The following is a 7,958-nucleotide window of genomic DNA, read 5'->3' on the forward strand; positions in this document are numbered from 1 at the left end:
ACAAGAAGGAGGGTTCACTTGGGACTATGGCTGCAAAATATGTCCAAGGCTATCCTATCTCATGGACAGCTACCTCCATTACAGCCACAATGACTTTGAAAAAATGACCTTTATAAAGGTCACTTGATTCACCTGCTAAGAGTTAATGGGCACTTGTTGAATTTTACTTTGTGTCAGGCAGGGAAGTGGGTGCACTGAACAATAGATGCATAGCATAGTTATTAAGAGCTTGAATTTTGGATGCTAATTGCATGAGTTAGGTTTTTATTTCTGACATGCTAATTGTGTAGCCTTGGGCAAGTTATTCAACTTCTCTGTGCCTTGGTTGCTTCAGCTATAAATTGGGGATAATAATAGTGTCTATTTCATAGAGCTGACAGAATTAAATGAGTTAACATTTAGAACAGTGCCTGTCGTCTCCTAATGCTGTAGGTTTTAGTTATTATTGATATTATAAGTATTACTCAAAAGAAACATAATCCTATTTTCATCTAAATCTCTCCCCATCCACACTTCTCACAGCATTTCTTATAGTCAATTTTTTTTTTTTTTTTGGTATGTTTAAAACAGATTTTCATGAGAGCTTCAAGAATTACAGCACTTTGCAATGTGAGACCCTTATTTTGCTGATGCAAACCAGCCCTGGAGAGGCTATATGAATGGCTCCAAGTCAAAAACTTACCTGGTTGCACTGCCAGGATTAATATCCTGTTTATGCCTCTAATACCTTAATTGTGGCTTAAAGTCAGGATGGCATAGCTCAGGGGGCCTGAGCTCAGACCTAAGCAAGAGAACTTCAGGCCCACTGCCCTGTGCACGAATCAACATGCATCCCTTCTCCACCAAAGCCAAATACCGTGGCTTTGAATATCCCTTAGAAAAGAGTTCTGACCACTTTTCACAGCCCCATGCCTTCTTTTTTTTTTTTTTTTTTTTTTTAAAGATTTTGTTTATTTGACAGAGAGAGAGACACAGCGAGAGAGGAAACGTAAGCAGGGGGAGCGGGAGAGGGAGAAGCAGACTCCCCGCTGAGCAAGGAGCCTGATGCGGGGCTCGATCCCAGGACCCTGAGATCATGACCTGAGCTGAAGGCAGACGCCCAACGACTGAGCCACCCAGGCGCCCCCCATGCCTTCTTATAGCTAGCATTTAATCCAAGCAAAAAGAAATGTGAGTTTCTCTGCCTTTTTTCTATGGGTCAGCCCATTGCATTGGTGACAGAAACCAATGCAAAATAGCTTACACACAAAAGATGTATTAGAACTGAAAATGTGCCTTTAGAGGTTTCCAGAAGACTAAAAGTCATTCCCACTCTGTAGAATCCTCCTTGTCTCTCATCTCTGCTAGACAAGCAGAGTATTGGCTTAATTCTGTAACCCACCATTCTCTGCATGGTAGGGACACGGCTAGCACAGCTCTGGACTGAGGTTCTTAGAGCTTTCTGATTATGTGACCTAACAGGGCTGGCTTCCACTGCGTGCCCATCACTATCAAGGGGAGGGAGGGCGTATTACAGGTGCCCATTGTGGGGGAGTAGAGCAAAGGGGAGGATGGAATTACCAACTATCCTTTTCTATAACAAAACTTTCTCTGACACTTAAAAGCCCAACACACCCTTCTGGATGAAAAACATAGCAACTTGCCTACTGTTTATCATCGCTTAAAATTTTATAAGAGCTTATACTTGGCAGTACATGGAGGCAGTTGTTTACAAGCTGATTTTATAAATGAGAAAAACCAAGGAGTTTGCTGGTGGTCACATATTTAACAACTAATCAAACGTGAGCTAGAACTGGGTCATTTCTTCACATCAAAGATTATTTCGACCTATTTTACTAACAAGCAAGGGTATTTATTGTTCTTCGGTTTATAGGAAAAGAAAGAAAGCATTAAATACAGTGTGCTAGGAACCTGGTTCAGTGTACAAATCAACACATATTTGTTGAATGAATGGATGTCTTGCCCATGTGAGAGAGCAAAGCCTTAACAAGATGAGAAATACAAATGAGGATCTATGCAACAATGAAGCCCACCAACTTCTCTTGCCACGCACCCACCAGCACTGGCCCTCTTGTTGAACGAGTACTGGCTGAAGGAAGTTTTTCCTTGTTTTCTTTCCTGATTCAGATCGACAGATCCTTGTGTTTGACTTTAAATTAATTGTGACAGCACATCCTGAATTAGTTCACAATTATTCTTTTTGTCTTCTGTTCTGTAACACAGGGTTACTTTTTCTTACCTGCCGGATGCTTAACATGTCCTTTCTGTGTTTGACTTTGTTTAGTTCTCGCAAATATGTTTCGTAACTGTGTTTAATAGCCCAATCAGTTCATAGGATTGGGGGAGGGGGTGGTGGTAAGGAGAGTGAAATGCTACAAGCTCTTCTCCTTGGCTATTAATGAAATGATTCATTTCATATTAAGTGTTACTCAAAACAATTCTTAAAGGGATCCAATTTACTAATTAGATCAATCATGATGTCCTCACGGAGAGTTTTGATTTCCAAAATCAGAACTCGATGCAGTGAATAGGGACTGGAGAATATAGTTTTGCAAAGAACCTACTTCTGTTTCAAACCTGGGAAACCGCTGACCAAATCTCAGAGAAGTTAGAACATAAACCCTATGCTGCTTAATTATCAGTGAGATCAGTTTTTTAAAATGATACCTCACCACCAAATAGCCAACAATGGAAGTATTTCATAGCTGGCAGCCACTAACGCTTTCCAACTTTCATTGAGATGAGAGCTGAGATTCGATCTGTAGTTTTCCCTTTGAAGCCCCAAGCTCTTTGTAAAGAAATTAATTTACCATTCATGGAAGTAAGGGCCTGGCCCAGACTATACGCTGTGGAAAATTTCCAGGTGCCATCTTGTGGAGCTGTTCAGTTAGTGATCAGAGAATTCAATATACGTTCTGACCAGGTCCATGACTGCTTACTGGGGTGACTCACTGTGCCACATCCCATTTTACCTAATTATGAATGCAAACACTGGGCTATATAAAGATGGGCTTTGGGGGCACCTGGGTGGCTTAGTCGGTTGAGCGTCTGACTCTTGATTTCCACTCGGGTCATGATCCCAGGGTCATGGGATAGAGCCCCACATCGGGCTGCGCACTCAGCATGGAGTCTGCCTGAGATTCTCTCTCTCCCTCTCCCTCTGCCCCTCCCCCCACTCTCTCTCTAAAATAAATAATTTTTTTTTTTTTAAATAAATACTGGCCTTGTACCTAAAAGGAAGACAATTAACTCTACATTTAGGATCTTATTTCTAGATTCTCACTCCTTACTTTTTTCCAGACTAAATACATTCACATCTCTTGACTATCTTTTTGTATTGAGGAGTTCCCCCCTAAAATAGTATAATATCAGTAGTTTTCTCAAAGCATGTACCATGTTTGGGGTACCTTGTAGGTTTCATCTTCCTTATTCTCCTATATAATTTTACCTTGCATTTCTTTCTTCATTCATTTTTTCCCTTTCTTTGTTCTTAGCAATCCTTTTTACAGGTATTTTTCTCTCTTTTTTTAAGATTTTATTTTTATGTAATCTCTACACCCAACACGAGGCTCGAACTCACAGCCCTGAGGTCAAGCGTAGCATGGTGTACAGACTGGGCCAGCCAGGCACCCCACATGTGTCTTTTCTATGAATTTTCTAGTGCTCTTGGTTTCTATCCATTCTTTATACTCTTTTTCATTGAGTTTCCTGGTGTTTCTAAAGTGATCTCCTTGGAATGATAAGTATTTCAAAAGAGAAGCACTTAGGTCCAGTAGCACTGTTAGGTTTGGCTTTTGGTATTCAGAGTCTTAATTTTTCTGCTAGTTATTCTAATAACACTTCTGAATGTAGAGAAAACTCCTTAGTTTCAGATGGTCCTACCAATAATTATAAGTTCTATAAACCATGTCACTGTCCTCGTACTTCTAAGAATTAATATTTTTCCATCATCCTAGATTTCTTTCTGGACAAAGACAAGACTGCCCTCTGGTCTTTGTTATCAAGCCTAGAGCTAACTTAACAGTGAATTATTTAGAAGTGGAAGATCCTAGTCATGCCTGACTTTGGGACCCTAATAGATCATGTGTCCATTTGACTGCAAGCCGCTATGGGACTTTAACAACTCAAGGTATAGACATTCTGTCTGTGTTCAAGACCTCTTCTCAAAATACTACTTAAAATTATTGGTTATCGGGCGCCTGGGTGGCTCAGATGGTTAAGCGTCTGTCTTCGGCTCAGGTCATGATCCCAGCGTCCTGGGATCGAGTCCCGCATCGGGCTCCCTGCTCCTTGGGAGCCTGCTTCTCCCTCTGCCTCTCTCTCTCTCTCTCTGTCTCTCATGAATAAATAAATAAAATCTTTAAAAAAAAAATTACTGGTTATCATTTAGGCCCCATTCTTTTTGTCCGTCTTGGGTGAATTCCTCTGCACACTGGGTATTAAATGAAAGCTACCTTTCTTTTATTCTTTTCAAGCAATCTCTTGAACCCTTTCTGCTTTGTTTGCCTCTTCTGTGTCTCCAAGAACACTAGGGAGCCCGGAAGAGGCAAGAACCTGGCTCTCCTATCCCAGCAAGGAAAGAAAATGAGTCTGATCAGCTCCTATTGCCTCTGATCTTCACGTGATTTCGTTGTTGAATACTGTTCTCAGGAGAGGTGGCGTTTGTTGTACCTGGGTTGATCATATGGTTCTAGACTGATCTAGACTGATCTAGACCTTGCCTAGGACTCTGAGTCCTTCGAGGGAGTCCAACACCTCTCTGAACACTAAGTTTAGCTCCCTCACAGGTACCTCTCAGGGTATTAGCAGGCATCAGGTGTGCTGGGTTGATGTCTTGCCACTTATAGGTCCACAACTACAGCTCTCCACTCTCCTTTGGAATCATTGAAAGAGTTGATTTCCTCATACTAAGAACAATTGTCCAACCTCTCTTCTGAGGATACCTTGGTAACTCAAAGGTATTTTATCCTCTAAGAAGTTTTCAGAGCGATTCCAAGGTATTCACAACTAGCCTTTTTTTTTATTATGTTATGTTAATCACCATACATTACATCATTAGTTTTTGATGTAGTGTTCCATGATTCATCGCCTGCGTATAACACCCAGTGCTCCATTCAGTATGTGCCCTCCTTAATACCCATCACCAGGCCAACCCATTCCCCCACACCCCTCCCCTCCAGAACCCTCAGTCTGTTTCTCAGAGTCCATAGTCTCTCATGGTTCATCTCCCCCTCCGATTCCCCCCCTTCATTTTTCCCTTCCTGCTATCTTCTTCTTCTTTTTTTTTTTAACATATAATGTAATATGTTAATGTATATAATATAATATAAATGTAATATTATTTGTTTCAGAGGTACAGATCTGTGATTCAACAGTCTTACACAATTCACAGCGCTCACTATAGCACATACCCTCCCCAATGTCTATCATCCAGCCACCCCATCCCTCCCACCCCCCACCACTCTAGCAACCCTCAGTTTGTTTCCTGAGATTAAGAATTCCTCCTATCAGTGAGATCATATGATACATGTCTTTCTCTGATTGACTTATTTCGCTCAGCATAATACCCTCCAGTTCCATCCACGTCGTTGCAAATGGCAAGATCTCATTCCTTTTGATGGCTGCATAATATTCCATTATATATATATACCACATCTTCTTTATCCATTCATCTGTTGATGGACATCTTGGCTCCGTTTGTCTATTGTGGACATTGCTGCTATAAACATCGGGGTGCATGTACCCCTTCAGATCCCTACATTTGTATCTTTGGGGTAAATACCCAGTAGTGCAATTGCTGGGTCGTATGGTAGCTCTATTTTCAACTTTTTGAGGAACCTCCATACTGTTTTCCAGAGCGGCTGCACCAGCTTGCATTCCCACCAACAGTGTAGGAGGGTTCCCCTTTCTCCGCATCCCCGCCAACATCTGTTGTTTCCTGACTTGTTAATTTTAGCCATTCTGACTGGTGTGAGGTGGTATCTCATTGAGGTTTTGATTTGGATTTCCCTGATGCCGAGCGATGTTGAGCACTTTTTCATGTGTCTGTTGGCCATTTGGATGTCTTTGGAAAAATGTCTGTTCATGTCTTTTGCCCATTTCTTGATTGGATCATTTGTTCTTTGGGTGTTGAGTTTGATAAGTTCTTTATAGGTTTTGGATACTAGCCCTTTATCTGTTATGTCATTTGCAAATATCTTCTCCCATTCTGTTGGGTGTCTTTTGGTTTTGTTGACTGTTTCTTTTGCTGTGCAAAAGCTTTTTATCTTGATAAAGTCCCAATAGTTCATTTTTGCCCTTGCTTCCCTTGCCTTTGGTGATGGTTCTAGGAAGAAGTTGCTGCGGCTGAGGTCAAAGAGATTGCTGCCTGTGTTCTCCTTTAGGATTTTGATGGACTCTTGTCTCACATTGAGGTCTTTCAACCATTTTGAGTCTATTTTTGTGTGTGGTGTAAGGAAATGGTCCAGTTTCATTCTTCTGCATGTGGCTGTCCAATTTTCCCAATACCATTTGTTGAAGAGACTGTCTTTTTTCCATCGGACATTCTTTCCTGCTTTGTCAAAGATGAGTTGACCATAGAGTTGAGGGTCCAATTCTGGGCTCTCTATTCTGTTCCATTGATCTATGTGTCTGTTTTTGTGCCAGTACCATGCTGTCTTGATGATGACAGCTTTGTAATAGAGCTTGAAGTCCACAACTAGCCTTTTAGTTGGGGGAGGATCACTGTCCCCAGAGCACAATCTCCAGTGATATAAAGTTGATTTTATGGCACTTTTCTAGATGACTATATAGTTTGTTCAATTTGTTTCCCAAACTGTGACATTTCTGAAAGGGTACTATTAATCATTAGATCAGGGCTGTAGTCCTAGACAAAGCAAACCGGGATGTTTGGTCACTATAAACTTCTTTTACTAGAGAGGCAAAGGAAAGAAAATTAATCTATGGTGGGCATTCTCCTGCAATGGACAAGAGTGTACTAACTTTTAAACCTCGACAGAAAAATGAAAGTTTGTCTTCAAACAGAAGTGGATATTATATTACCCAAACAAAATCCCATAACTAAGTCTTCTTTATATATGTAATCAACTTTTATTGAGCAACAACTGCATGCCAGGTCATACTAGCCACGGGGGATACATGTATGAATAGATACAGTTCCTGTCTGCTTTTTTGAATAAAAACTCATGTCAGCTTCCACATCAAATGTTTGCTGGTGTTCCTTAAGTTATATGAAAATTAAAATTATGTTTGATGCCTTAGTAAATTCTTTTTTTCTTGCTATTTATTTTTTAAAAAGATTTTATTTATTTATTTGAGAGAGAGAGCAAGCACGCACGAGTGGGGGAGGGGCAGAGGGAGAGGGAGAAGCAGGCTTCCTGCTGAGGAGAGAGCCCAAAGACATAGAACTTGATCCCAGGACCCTGAGATCATGACCTGAGCCAAAGGCAGATGCCTAACCGAGTGAGCCACCCAGGCACCCCTTTTCTTACTATTTTGAATTTCCTTTCATGTAAATAGCATTGAAGGAATGGTTTGAATTGGGGATATGCCAATATTTTATTCACCTTCAAATTGAAGAATGTGATGACTCAGAAAAACATACATCCTAGCTAGCCTCATCATTGGTTGTTGTGGATGCATTCAGTATAAATGTTGCATAACCTTCCAGCTTGGAAGACAAAAGGATCCCAGTTTTATGTGACAGGACCTGGAGTCTTCAGTTGTACCTCAGGCTGCTTCTGAGTAACTTGTGAGCAGATGCCCTGTTTACATGGCATAATTAGATTCAACTGAGTATGAAAATGTTGGGATTTATAATAACTCTTGTGAACATTGATCAACAGTGGAGGCCATTTTGTTTGCATTCCACACAGAATGATCTTTTGTAAAGCTTGCTGTGCAGGCAAGATTTGGGGCTGTCTTCCAAGATGACTCAGCTCTTGTCTGAGTAGTTTTGT

The sequence above is a fragment of the Phoca vitulina genome, unplaced genomic scaffold, assembly GCF_004348235.1.
Source record: "Phoca vitulina isolate PV1807 unplaced genomic scaffold, GSC_HSeal_1.0 scaffold32, whole genome shotgun sequence".
Classification (NCBI taxonomy): Eukaryota; Metazoa; Chordata; class Mammalia; order Carnivora; family Phocidae; genus Phoca; species Phoca vitulina.